Source organism: Pogona vitticeps, chromosome 5, assembly GCF_051106095.1.
Source record: "Pogona vitticeps strain Pit_001003342236 chromosome 5, PviZW2.1, whole genome shotgun sequence".
NCBI lineage: Eukaryota > Metazoa > Chordata > Lepidosauria > Squamata > Agamidae > Pogona > Pogona vitticeps.
Genome location: NC_135787.1, coordinates 100,632,636 through 100,647,675, shown reverse-complemented (window position 1 = coordinate 100,647,675; position 15,040 = coordinate 100,632,636). Strand labels below are relative to the sequence as shown.

Below are 15,040 nucleotides of genomic sequence, written 5' to 3'. Positions count from 1 at the left end.
CAGACAAAATTCACAGATGGCCTTTATTGTCGGCAGCATTTGGGAATTTAAATTCTCAATTCCTCCTCCTTAACCAGAAGAACAACTACCGTATGTTTTCCTGGAAGTCAGCATCAGCTGTAGCTCAGATGAGTCATTTGAATGTCTGCTGTTTCTCCTCTCTCCATCACAACTGGGACAGGATGGGAACATTAAGATTTTAAGATTTGGTCTGTTGTTGCTTGTTTGCCCTCACCTTTTCCCATCCCTCTTTCATTGTGCCATTTATAAGACAGTGCATGAAGAAGGGTTACTGACTCTAAATTATGTTTGGAGCATGTTTGAAGGAGGAAGTCGATGCATGAATGTAAGTGAAATGAGACATTTAAGCTTGCCAGGAATTTCCCTTTATGTATAGAATGACAAGTGCTTTTTTTAAAAGGTTGACCTAATAAAGATATCACTGTGATACAAAATTTGGTTTTTTGGACTTTGTTTATTGGTTGACATAGATGCCTAGGCATTCTACCTGGCCAAGGGTTAGTGTTTATTTTCTTCATTCATTCATTCATTCATTCATTCATTCATTCATTCATTCATTCATTCATTCATTCATTCATTCATTCTATTTAAAATATTTCTATCCTGACTTTCTCCTCCAAAAGACCCAAGGCAGCTTACATAATTAAAATAGTATTTAAAAGCTAAAAACGGAAAGTTTACAAATATCAGAAAAGAATCAAACAAGTATATTAAAATGGTAACTAAGATCAATAAAAAGCACATTTAAACAACAAAGCACAACAATCCATTTAAAACCCCTCAGACCACCAGTTACTGAGAAAATCCTGCCTGAAGAAAAAGGTATTTGCCTGCCTGTGGAAGGACAACAAACCTGGGGCCAGCCTAGCTTCCCATGGGAGGGGGTTCCAGAGTCTGGGAGCAGCGTCAGAGAAGGCCCTCTCCCGTGTCCCCACCAAGTGCACCTGTAAAGGTGGTGGGGCCAAGAGAAATGCCTCCCCTGATAATGCCTGGGCAGGCTCACAGAGGGAGATGCAGTCTTTTAGATAGGTTGGGCCCAAGCCATTTAGGGCTTTAAAGGTTAAAACCAACACTTTGAATTGCTCCCGGAAACAGATCATCAGCCAGTGGAATTGTTGCAACAGGGGAGTTGCATATTACCTGTAACCAGCCCCAGTTAACAATCTGGCTGTGGCATTTTGGACTCTTTGGAGTTTCCAAACACTTTCCAAAGGCAGCCCCACTCTGATTTGCTTTCAGATGTCATCATGCAGCCAAATCTTACAGTCAGGGAAATAAAATCAGAGTGAGGGAAACTCCCTCCTGCTTATTTTCTATGTGTCTTGATGGCAAAAGGATAATTAATGCCAGGAAAGAGTGAGAAGCAGAGTTTGAGAAAGTTACTTCTCAGTACTACTGCTTCCAGAATCATTGTGCCTGTGTGGCCAGTTGTATTTCAGAAAAGTAACTTTTCCACACTCTGTTGGGGGAATAGGACCACAATCACTGTTCATCCCTGTCCACAGGACCATCAAGAATCAACCAAAAGGAAGGAGCTCTTTGAAGTCTGTGATAAACTTAGGGGATATTTTGACTTGACTGAATCTACATTTGATATTGTCAGATTGCTAGTTAAAGAGACCCATTGCATGATAAATCCTGACATGTACATGACCATGAGGAAAAAGTGGCTTATAATGATATTAAGCACTTTCAGAATGAAGTGCTTAGACAATGCTTACAAGTTCTAATGGACAAAGAATAATAGGAAGGAACACAGCAAGGCTAAGCAAATGAATGTGTCTTTCAGCACTGTCTGAAAACCAAAAATCATGGAGATATCCTTGGAAGAGATGATAGACTAAAGGTGGAAACAACAGCACCAAGATTTTGTTGTCTTCAGATTTTTGAGAATCATCTGTTCAGTTCACCTGCACTCCAATCCATTTCTCCCCAGTTGTTTTTCTCACACCATATCTCAAAAGGTGCAAGTAATTTCTACCATTTAAAGACAAACAGGAGGGACAAAACTCATGACCCTTCTCCCACTATGTTGTACCTAACACCATCCCCATCAATCCATTCTCTAGGAGCTGCTCTCAGTCACATTCTACAGCATGGCCCCACACCACATCAGCATGTCTTGAGAAGCACCTGGTATGTGCTCAAGCCAAATAATCATTTTCAATATAGGAGGCAATGAGGGGGGCAACATAATCTCTTGCACCTGGAAAGCAGCACACAGATATAAACTTGCTGGGAACATGGCTTTCACTCCTGGTTTGGTCAACAAACCAGACGTTCCACCAGCTGTATCTCAGTTTCAGCTCACACTCTCTTGCTGGTTTCATCTTCCATTTCTAACAACTATCCTCCAGTTCTCCCAGTTGAGATTTTGACAGTTTTACATTTTAACAGATTTTTTTTAAATTAACCACTTGCAAAAACAGGCTGGAAGAAATAACTCAGAGAGCTGAGAGAGAAGAAAATTTGTGAAAATTCCAGACTTCCAAATATACATAAGCATGTTTGAAGGAGGAAGTTGATGCATGAATGTAAGTGAAATAAGACATTTAAGCTTGCCAGGAATTTCCCTTTATGTATAGAATGACAAGTGGCAGAAGGAGGGCCTGGAAATTACCCTTCCATTACAAAACATACGCATTTCTTCGGGATTTTTAGTTATCCATTTTACAGTGATAATACGAAGGTGATGACAGAAAAACAGGATTGAGTGCCCAGGGCAAATGAAAGGAATGATTTCACACTGAAATGACATCACCACTTATCTCTCAAGGTCATGTCACAGTTATGTCATTAAATGGGCCATTAGGCCTGTTTTCAATCTTACAACATTCCATTCCCAGAATGACTGCTGAATGAGGAAAAAATAAATAAATTGCAAAATAGGAGAGTGTATTACTTGGTAGCCAATGAGTATGAAGCAAATTATCACCAGCCTATGTGCATAGGAAGAACAACTCTTATTAAAGAAAACTGCAAGTGAGTTACTGAAAAGAACAGAGAAAGTGAGAGTGCACTTCCAAATGGGCTTTTGGAAATAACAATAAAAATCCATTGAACCTGGACGTCTTCTTTGTTTCTGCTCAGTTTGGCTCAGATCCTTCCCTGCCTTCACCTTTTAACTGTAACTTTTACCCTGATGGTTAACGTTGACCACCCTTCCCCTCTTAAGGTCTGAAGGTGACCAGTTCTCCTGGTATTCCCCTATACCTTTGGATGAGTTCTACCCCTTTGCAGACTTAGAAAAGCTCCCCAGTGATCCACAGAGGCGTGCCAGCGGTGTGCCTCTTGCTGTACCTGACTGCAGACCAGCATGACAATTTCCCTAGCATTTCTACATATCTTCAAGTGTGATGTAGTGCTTTCTGTTTTCCATGCTTCAGATGAAAAGCATCTTTCTCTTCCTTTCTGAAAACTAAGGGGCAAGCTCACATGTGCATATATTCTTTTTTTTAACCAAAAATTTAGAAGAAAAAGCTGTGAAACTGTATGCCCTGGGAAGAGCAGGTGTGTGGAAGAATTTTGGTGCGAATTTGGTACTATTCAGGCAGCTTCTCTCATTCAAATGAGAACACTCTGAAAAACTAGAGAACATACTCTCCCTCCCCCACAGACATTACCTGTTGGAGGGTATTCTTAGGCTGAGTGTGTCAAAGATGATTCCAAACTATATCCAATGCTCTTTTTGTTTTGTTTGTTTAAATTAACAACTAATTTCAACAATGCATGCAGAAGGCTGACAACAGCATATGATGATTAGCAACAAGTATAACCAAGATACTGGTGCAAAATTCCCACAGAAAAGAGACAAAAACATCCTTATTGCTTTTCTGTAGAACATAATCCCCTATTAAACTACAGATAACAAAAGATGGTGAGCATTTCTTCATATCCGAATTTGTCATGATTTAATTCTACTGAGTAATCCCACCACACCAATATGGGTACAAGGAGAATTAGATCTAGGCATTGTTCAAAGAGAACACCTAATCAGGTAGCTTAGGCTAAAAAACTATTTTAGCATAACCAGTTTCTTAAGCAAATATGACTAACTGTGTGTTACAAAAGAATGACTCTTCTACAGTATGCACTCTGTAGGACAGTATTGTTCATATCAGCACAGACATTGCTTGATGGTTGCTCAATTGCCGCACATTTGGTGACAGAAGGCTGAATGTGTGATCTGAATGTCCCTGAGTGAGGATGGAGGGAAATAGATTACTCAACTATCATTTTTGAACTACAGTTCAGCATTTTGCAATGGAGGTTTGTTTGCTTCTTGGCCAAACAAAATTCCTTTGCCAAGTCTGATCCAAGGGGTGAGGGCATGGCTGTGTCAATGGGCAGCCATAGGCTGTTAAGGAAAAAAAAAAGACATGGTATCCAAATAACATAGGACATTTGACCTCAGACATTAAGGATGACTAGTGCTGTTGGGGGATCCTAGCCAAGGAAGCTGGGACAGAAGTGAGCCCCAGTAACAGAAGTGATTGTGACTGCGTCAGAGTCCTGTGGATCTTCACTTCCGACCTCCTCCCATTTTGAACACCAAAGGCTTTGCAGCAGCCTTCTCTTATCATTCAGGATGAGGTAGAGGTAAAGCTTGATCTTCCCTTGCATGGCAAACAGTAGCAGAAGTTCTATCATCATTTCCTCTTCAACACCACAGCTATTAAGTTGTCAAATCTGAGTGGCTGAAACACATAAGTGGAAAAATCTGAGAGAATTCTGCTAATCACCCTGTGAGAAAGGGAAAAGGGAGGGTGGGTGGGATTAAAGAGCTATGTCCCTGTGGCACACGTAAAAGTTACCTCAGCATCCATGCTTCTGGGAGATGCCATGGGAAGCAAAAGAGAAATCTGCCTCTTTACCTCAACCCGCCTGGCTAGCACTGTGGCCTGTCCTGGCAAGTAGGCATTGAATAACATCCTGAAGCACCCTGTAATCCCAAGTATCGCAGGAGTCCCCAAGTTCCAAATCTGGCAGGAAGCCAAATGTCAGGCAAGTGGGCAGATGAACAGGTAAGCATTACAACCCTCCCTCCTGCCCTCAATGCCCTATCACTCCACATATACTGTAGTTGTTAGTACCTGGAAGTAAGGAGATACAAATAACTTTGTTACTTGTAAATTGTTACTTGTAACAAATACACAGAAAGGCCAGATTTTAAGAGCTACATAAAGAACAGGGTCAGTTACCTTTTTGATGTTACATTATTAACCACACATTCTTGTTACTAATATTGCACTTAAAGGACATTTTAGAGGGTTTTTATAGGGCAAATATGGATATTTTTCTCCAATAACTTTTTTCCAAAACAGTGAAGGAAATTAATAAACAATGCAAAAGTGACTAGAAAGCTATTATGGAATACTAATGCTAATAAATGTGAGGGAACTCCTATAACAAGTTACATTAACTGGTTTTAAAAATTAATTTTCTGAACTATGGGTTGGTGGCAAAAAATGGTCCCTGGTGGGGGCAATGAGGAAACTGACTGGACTTGAGACACCAGGAGTCAAGCATTTTGAATGTGAAGGGCAGAAGAGAGAAAGCTGCAAAACTTATCAAAACAAGTAGAAAATAAGCTTGTCTTGGTTCTGTCCCCTCCACCTCATTCTAAAGTTTTGTTCCTCTCCTAGAAATTCTAAGATCCTGAAGCTTCACAACAAATCATGGCAATCCTATTTTACTTGCAATTAAATAGCAATTTCAGCTCTTGTGGTGGGGACAGCAAGAAAAAACAACAGTAAATATTTCTTTGCAAAATGAGGTCTATGTTTGTCTGTTTTAAATAGAACTCTTTATTTATTTAACATATTTATGACAGCCTTCAAAGTAAAGACAAAATACCAAAGAAAGCCTCAGACAATCATTATGCATGCTCTACATTTGCTTTTAAACCTTGCTTCTTCTAAAAGCCCCTCTTCAAAAATATGTATTCTAGAAATTGAAGGCAATATTGACTGAAATTTGTTCACAGGCTAACTCACAGAAAATACAAGTACCACACATCTTATTTTAGGCAGGAAAAAAATGAATAATCTATAACAATTACAAATGCATAAAAATCTTGGCTTTAGACTAAATATGTAAGAAATGAGAACTCACCTTAAAGTAACTTTGGGCCAAAACAACTTTGTAAAGAAATATCTCCTGAAAGGATGAAATTATTTCATCATGTTTCGACTACATTTTCATATAGTGAAACTACAGTGCCAAATTTTAATATAAAATGGGGCTGGAGCATGGAGTTGATTTATGAACATGAAAAATCCAAGACTGCATTGCATGATGATGGGTTTCCCCAAAGCTGTCAGTCAAACAAAAAGCAACAGTACACTCCAGATTTTCCACACTCAGGGTAATTAGGTCCATTGAACAGGCTTTTTACTTAGTAAGAGGAATGACTGTATTCTTAATTTTTGAAATCATTTCTAGCATACATTTGTTTAAGGCCACAGATTATTTATATGTATGGCAGCATGAAAATTACTTTATTATTATAGTTCTATAATTTGTTTAGAAAATATTTCAAATACAGATCAAAGTCCAGGAATCTAATTCTTAACAATACTAGAAACATTTTCAAATACTCTTTTATAGACCGGTTAATTTGATATACTGTATCTTTTGGATGAGATCTGTGGCCAGGCAGTTTTAGAGTGAATGATACTCAGTGACAGAGATAGAGGTGATACATCTTAAGAGGCCAAACATGCTCTACAACATTTAACAGAGTAGAACAAAAAGGGGACAAGTCACTTTGGTAACTAGTTGCAATTTTTATTTCCTCTTCCCTCTCGTCTTCAGTCTCAACTCAGTTATTAAAACATACAAGAGTATTTCACAGAGAGACAAAATGGAAGCTTGCCAGTTTGTTCAGAGCCAACTCTGAGTAGGTCACTCTTGGCTCAGCCACAAACCACAAATGGAGCACAAGGAAAACACCAACTGTGTTCTCTTGCACATGCCTCCAACCTAATTTCTATCTCACCTCTTCTCAAACTGTGGACCTGTTACAGTAACTGAGCAAAGACTAATATACAGAGACCCCAAAGGTTTTACACCAGGGAGCTCTAGCAACAGCAGCCAATGAGCCATCTCCACAAAGCAAACACATGGCGAGAAGGGCTGAGCAGAAGAAATGTCCTTCGGAGTATTTTGTTTTTCACATTTTCAGCTCAGAAACTTTTCAGAATAGGCGTGAATGTCCAAAGAAAGCTTCTCTGTCCACTCACAGTCTGTCAAGGAGTGTACTTGCATGTTGTGACAGATTGGTACATCTGCCCTTCGAAGCCTGTGAGGTAGTACATGTGGCACATCAGCACAGCAATTTTGTTTCCCTGTGATGCATCTCCTTTACATGGTTGGTCATGTACAGTTTTGAAATTGGTGCTTATGAAGGTGAAGAAGAGCCTACCAGAGGAGGAGAAACAAAAAATTCTAGCCTCTTTGCCTATTCCTTCAGGACTGGTGCCATTGCCAAATTAATTTTTAAAAAGACTGTTAACCTCAGAGATACTCAAGAATTCAGGTTCATTTACGTGTAAAGAAGCATGTGAATCCTTTTCAGATTTTTTTGCAAATTCCTTAATCGTTAGGAAGCATATGCGTGAAGCAAACCCAAAGACGAGACAAGAAGTAAAATCAACTGTTTCAAATTCAATAGATTATAAAAGAGCCAAGCAGAGAGAAGTTCAGAAATTGCCTATCGCTTTTGTGATAAAATTAGTACATCAGCCATTAACTAACTGAACTCACCAGTATCCAAAGGACAGGTCCCCAAAGCAGCTTTCTAGGGGACCACCTTGGCCCTTCTGGCAGAGCTCTGAGGCTCCTCTCAGTTATTTGCTTTTTATGGGAAGACAATTGAGAGCATTCCCCTAGAGCAGCTGGACAACCTCCTGAGAAGAAAGTTCAGACTGACCCATCAACAGCTGCAGATAACCTGATTATATATCTTTCAGGTGTCTTCTGTCAAAATTAGTTAATCTGGATCAGCATAGAACTACAAAGTGGGATGTGCAGCTGCCTGGCCATTCAATTATATTTCCAGAAAGAAAGCTTGAATTTGTTGCACACATGCATTGCAAAACATATCATGTTCTAGGTGAGATTTTTTTTTTAAGCAAACACTTGAAGTGGGCGTTAATGAAAACTGCCACCAGCAGAATGGCTCTATACCAGCCATACTCATTGAGGGCCATATGGCCCCCTTGAGAGTGCTGGCACAGCTGAAGGGAGTCACAGATTGGAGACAATTCTTCACATACCACTTTATAAGGTTTGTTATGCAACTTATAGAATCCTGATTCAGCCTATCATTGTTTCTTATTGTGTTTAGGGCCATGGCCAAAAAAATGTTGAGGATGGCCAACTTTCACAGTGTAAAATTACGGAATAGGATTCCAGCCATTGCATTTTAATAACTTTAATGCTTTTTAAACTGTGTTCTTCTGAGCTGCAGCAGCCAGAGTCAGGGAAGAGGAGAAGAGCAGACAGCAAGCGGCAGGCTGGCCCAGGAGGAGCCTTCTGAGCCAAGCTCCATAAAGAAGCTAGACAGCTCCCAAGGAGAAGAAGGTGAAGGAGCCCCTGCTGAGGCTGCAGGAATCTTGGTGCTCACAAAGATACATCCACTGTCCTCAAAGCAGCTACTGGGCAGCTGTGGTAGCTGAAGGTGACGCTGATGGAGGAGGCAACAGCACTGATGTGCAAACTAATTTTTGTTAGTACTGCACAGAAGGCAACAACTCATTATCATAAAAACCCTATGATAAGATTGTCCAAAATTAAACAAGAGATGGTGCTGGAAGATGAGACTCCCAGATGAGAAAGCACTCAATCAGCTACTGGGGAAGAACAAAGGACAAGTATGAATAGCTGTGCTGCAAATTATGCACTAGATTAAAGCTGAAAGGACATCTAGTGTCTGCGGTGCACGGAAGTGAAAAGAAAGTCAGATGTTGCACAACACATACAACTGAAACATGAGAAATCTGAATAAAAAGTAATATGTTGTTTATATACTACCCCCTAGTGCTTAATGTCCTGTCTGGGTGGTTTACAATTCAATTATGCAGACTACACATTGCACACAGCCAGCAAGTTGGGTACTCAATTTACCGGCCTTGGAAGGCTGGAAGGCTGAGTCAACCTTGAACTGGCTATCAGAGCCCATTAGGATTGAACTCAGGTTATGAGAAGTCTTGACTGCAGTATTGCAGTTTAACCACCTTGCCATGAAGCTCCTTCAAGGTAAACTGGAAGCCGTAAACAAGAAATGGAATTATAAACACTGCAGTTGCTTCTTCTCACACTGTGAGATGAACAAGATTGTTTAGATCTCTAGGACAAGCTACCCAATACAGTCTCTGAGGGAACATGGGAAACATCACTTGATTAGGATTATAAGCAGACCATACCTAAATTCAAAATGTTTCTTAATCTTCTCTTTACTGAAGCGGGTGTAATGCGGTGGCTAAGAATGTGTCGTACTATCTCTACAACAGATTTTGCCCTACCTATCTATTGTCTAAATAGGCCTCTACAAGTCACTCTTCTCTCAGTTTAATCCTAACATCTCTCCTACTGACACATTAGTACTGGCCTACCTTACAGTACTGTTGGAAGGATGATTGGTAGATGAACAGGAAGTACTTTGAACACTAGAAATTAGCTGCAGAAAATGCTGACTGGAGTTTTAATTGCTCCCAGTTATACATTCTGAATTCTGTTTATGAAAGACAACCAAAACACCAGGGTAAGCTTGTGAAGGGTGTCCCATTAATTTGTGCAAAACAGCCACAATCACTTATGAGGCACAGCTGCAGAGCAGACAATCCTGAAAAGAGTAAATAGTGAAGCTGTATGGTGTTATGCTTGCCTTGTCACAGAAAAAAAAAACCTGAGTGGCAACTTCAAGGTGCAGTTACTGTTTGTTGTTGTTTAGTCGTTTAGTCATGTCCGACTCTTCATGACCCCACGGACCAGAGCACGCCAGGCCCTCCTGTCTTCCACTGCCTCCCGGAGTTTGGTCAAATTCATGTTGGTCGCTTCAATGACACTGTCCAACCACCTCATCCTCTGTCATCCCCTTCTCCTCTTGCCTTCACACTTTCCTAACAGCAGCATCTTTTCCAGGGAGTCTTCTCTTCTCATGAGATGGCCAAAGTTAGTAAATTGTTTAGTAACAGCTAATTCAGAACTATTATTTTTTTTCACGATCAGATATTCTTCCATGCCTCATGCTCTTTAGTTTCCATACAAAAATGAAAAACAGGATTTTATCTGTGGCATCATAGTTGATTATCTCCAATGACACATTTATGTAATAATTCATACTCAAATAATGCAATACCTTTTCTAAAGTGGCTACTCACATCTATACAGGACAGACCAAGGACTTGGAAATGTATAAAGAATCAGCACAGTGAACTTGCTGCCATTTCTTCTGAGGTTACTGTATTCCTAAAATCCTAGCAGAAACCTGCCTTGCAAATAAATTAATAGATGTTAGTACCCAATTAATATACCCAACTCCCACCCTGCAAAAGGGAGGGGGAGGAGAGAAGAGAAAAAGAAACGTATAGGCCTACATGCAGCCAGTGTTCATCATTTGCTCTCCTTGTACAGACCTGACAGAACAATCTCTAGGTTTATGTCTTAAAGCCCCTTGGTGCCTGAAGACCTGGAAGGAATTCTTGCTTGCCACAAGCGACCAGACAAGTCAAGTGGCTATTTTGGAAACTGGCTGAATGTACAAGTAGAGACATGGTAATGAAAATGCAGATGATATTATTTCATATTGGATTAAAATATAATATTTACCTACAGCATTTGCTAATGTGCAAGACTTTAAGAAGGGACGTGGTAGTGCTGTGGGTTAAACCGCAGAAGCCTCTGTGCTGCAAGGTCAGAAGACCAAGTAGTTGTAAGATCGAATCCACGTGACGGAGTGAGCTCCCATCGCTTGTCCCAGCTCCTGCCAACCTAGCAGTCCGAAAGCATGTAAAAATGCAAATAGATAAATAGGTACCACCACAGTGGGAAGGTAACAGTGTTCCGTGTCTAGTTGCGCTGGCCACATGACCACGGAAACTGTTTACGGACAAACGCTGGCTCTACGGCTTGGAAACGGGGATGAACACTGCCCCCTAGAGTCAGACACGACTGGACTAAATGTCAAGGGGAACCTTTACCTTTACCTAAGACTTTAAGAAGTTCTTTTGATTGCCACTTTGCTATGAAGATGCTCACAGGAATCAGTTTAGAAGCATTCCTGGTAACAATGCAGTGATTAGTAGACAGTGGCAATGATTTATCAAGAACAAATCCTACCAGCTAAAAATGTCATCTATTTTTAAATTCAGGTTGCCAGTTTAGTGGACTATGGGAATGCTATGGAAGTAATTCATCTATTTTAGTAATACATTTGACAGACTCTGAACGCATTAGCTAACTGGCTGAATTCAGCTAGATAAAATCACTGAATGGATGAAAAGTTGGCTAGAGTGCTCACAAGTAACTCCTCATAAAACCATAGTGTTGTCAGAGTTTGTCCTGGCCCTTATACTATTTATTGGTATAAATGAGTCAGAATACCAAAGGGGTAGGGGAAACCATTTTCAAATTTGGAAGTGACACTGAAAGTAGGAGGCATAGCTAACACTTCAAAAAGGGGAAACAGAATTCAAAATTACTTTGGCAAAATGAAAAACAGGGGTGAAATTCAGCAGGGTCAAATACAAACTTCTGCATTAATCTTTCGCCAAAATAAATGAGAGATAACTGGGTTGTCAACAGCACCCATGAAAAGAATATCAAGATTAAGTTATCATAGTCTGAACAGTGTTGAATTGGCAGTGTTCGGTGAGTGAAAAAAGTCGAATGGATTTCTGAGGTGCATAATTAGAACTTGTCTCCAAGTGACAAGAAGTAATGTTTTCCTTTTTCTGCACAGGTTGGACTTAGAACACTGGTTCTCAACCAGTGGGTGACACACAGAGGTAACTTAGGTAAGACACTGATTTTTGTAACACTGTGAATCTCCACACATCATGTCCTGCAACCATGTTGTTATATGTATTGTAATGTGCACTATACCTAAAACACACAAAATTGTTGTGTTTACAAGCATTGCAACAAATTTTAAAAAATCTGTATTCAAGAATACTGTTACTATTAATTGTTATTATTTTTGTTTGTATTTAATTTTAACAATAAGGTAAAGGTTCCCATCGACATTTAGTCCAGTCGTGCCCAACTCCAGGGCATGGTGCTCATCCCTGTCTCCAAGTCATAGAGCCAGCGGTTGTCCGTAGACAGTTTCTATGGTCACGTGGCCAGCGCGACTAGACACGGCATGCTGTTACCTTCCCACCTACGTGGTACCTATTTATCTGCTGGTCTTCTGACCTTGCAGCACAGAGGATTCTGCGGTTTAACCCTCAAGCGCCATCACGTCCCTACTTTTAACAATACTATTGTAATTTTATTTTCCTAAAATGCATATTAAATGATGAATTTAATTAAATAATGTCTGTAAACATATATAGATCTTTCTTAGGGAAGGGGACAAATACAATGTCACAATGAGACACACATTTTCACAGAGTAGCTAGTGGAACCTAAGATATGGAAGTTTGAGGTCCACTAATAGAGTACAATATTTCATGGCGCACATTGCATTTTAAGAGCATACAGATAAAAGGGGACTGGTTAAAAGGTGGCAACAAAGATGGTCAAAAGTATGGGAAAGACATCCTATGAGAAAAAGCTGAAATACCTAAGTATCCTTAGCCAAGAGAAGACAAGATCATTAAGGAATAGAGGCCCAGGATATGACAACACTCTTTAAACATCTAAACTCAGACTTATTCTCTGTTATCCTGGAGGGCAGGGCTGGTTCTAAGCGGATATTACAGCACAGTCTAGTAAATATTGATTCAGGAGTAAATCCTATTAAGAACTCAGTAGAGATTATTCCCCCAAAAAGTGAGTATAGGATTGCAACCCAAGTTAAAGGAGAGGCAATGCCAGCTGAATATTGAGACATTTAAGAATAAGTGCAGTATCATAAGTGAACTAATTCCTGGGACATGGGAAGATGTCTTCCTTGATGGAGATGTGTGAACAGAGAAGGGACACCCATCTATTGGAGATTTCCAGCTCTGGCATCAGCATTAATCAGTACTGGATGGAACAGATGGCCTATATAAGACCTCGTCCAACTCTATGAAACTTGTCCTGTTGTTTCTGAAGAAGTATTTTCCCACCTAAAAATTGTCAGACCTTGGAAAATAGACTATTACAGATGCATATCTGTAAGCAATTCTCTCTTTGTACCAATATCTTCTCTCCCTGGTTATAATCACCACATAAACTAGAAACGAAATCAAGTGCTAGTTCACACAGTCAGCTCACAATTACTTTGGACATGAGCAAACCCTGATACAGTATCATAAAGAGACCAGTCACATACTCAGCTGTTTTGATCACGTATCTTTCTCAGTCAAAACCATCTACACAGACTAAATTCACTGCTGCATTTGGACTATACCAGTGAAGAGCTGAAGCAATATATATAGATAATATGAAAATTAACACTGTAGAATGCACTACATTGGCTTCCATCAATGCTACTGCATAAGATCTGTGAACACATTAGTTAATTGCTCAACATACCTACAGATACTAATAAATCACATCTTCCCCCTATATTAACTATTCATAATGTAATTTTGATTGTGCTACTAAGCCAGCATTTTCAGAAAAAAATAATGCATCAATACTCATTTCAAATATTCATACATGCCTTTTTAAAGTTTAATCAGAGTTGTTAACATCTTCGTAGGCATTAAGGTGAACACTCACACTTCTGCAAGATTGTTTTCTCAGCCCTTAATTTATCTACATCATCAGGTAACTGGCACGTATCAGTATAAATATTAATTATTAGAAATAACATTTTTTGCAAAGGCTGCAATTCTGACTGCACCAATATGGACGTAAAGAGTAGTCAAATTCAATGAAGTACACACAAATACACTGAGAAACTTTAGAAATGTCACAATCTTAATTTTAAACTAATTTGATCAGGACTGCAAAACCAAACCCTTGCTCAGATTATGTAATAGCACTGTCATATATACCTTACTCAGCAAAATGTCAATAGGCCAAAGCAATTATCTTTCCATCAGAAAGAGTTCAGGGAGGCTATAAATATTTTAAAAATATTAATCAATCCCTTAGAAACCCCCTCCCAAATCATCTCAAGTTGAACAGTGTCGATGGCAAGAACTTTCCTTAAGTATTCCTTTCCACACAGTGGTATTGATATATATATTTTTCTAAAATATGGTAGATTTCTGGCTGGTATCTTAAGGGAACAAGATATATGTAGTGTTTCATTTAAATTACTCAAAACTCTCTTTGTTTACAAGGAAAGGTGGACAGCCAGAATCACGTAGGTTGCACAAGAGGGGTGAAGGTTAGAAAGACTTATTTTTTGACAGGCAGAAAACTGAGGTAGTTTCAGCAACACAAAGATGAGGGTGTTATCTGTCAAGGCAGGAGGAGGTGGGGAGGGAAGCAACACTACTTATACACTCCACAACATGTCACTATAATGACCAATGAAATATAATTTTATTAATGTTAAAGCAGTAAGAACCAAGTAATTGTGCATTTTTAAAGTATATTCGTTCTCCTGCCCCCCCTCTTTTTCTAAAAGAGTTTGTACTGCACATGACTACATGTTTCCTACTCTGTGAATAACCTTTGAAGCATAACATGTAAAACCGGAGTGACAGGTGGTTGGGAAAGTGTAAAAAGGCAACAGTTCTTCCCCCAACAAAGTCTACAAGGTATGCCATTTAAATGTGGAAGTGTCTTACACCTTACTAGTTAATTCTATATAACAGTGGACAGAACGGCTGTGTATAAACAACCCTGTTTGATAGATGTACATGGAGCCTAAGAAAAACAAAGTTTGGAGGCTAGTAAAGAAGAGAAG

At 39.5% G+C, this 15,040-nt stretch overlaps 1 protein-coding gene across 5 annotated transcripts in view; it reads right to left on the bottom strand.

The window, feature by feature from the left end:
• DUSP16 (dual specificity phosphatase 16) overlaps positions 1-15,040 on the bottom strand; it is a 51,785-nt gene that overhangs the window by 35,587 nt on the left and 1,158 nt on the right. The window contains exons 1-2 of one of the 5 annotated variants that reach the window (XM_073000911.2): positions 7,789-10,845; positions 6,136-6,180 (exon numbers count right to left, since the gene is read on the bottom strand). The exons of 2 other annotated variants lie outside the window; for them this stretch is intronic. The gene's annotated coding sequence lies outside the window, so the exon portion shown is untranslated. 2 more of the 5 variants (XM_078394148.1, XM_020785769.3) reach the window with 2 other exon arrangements.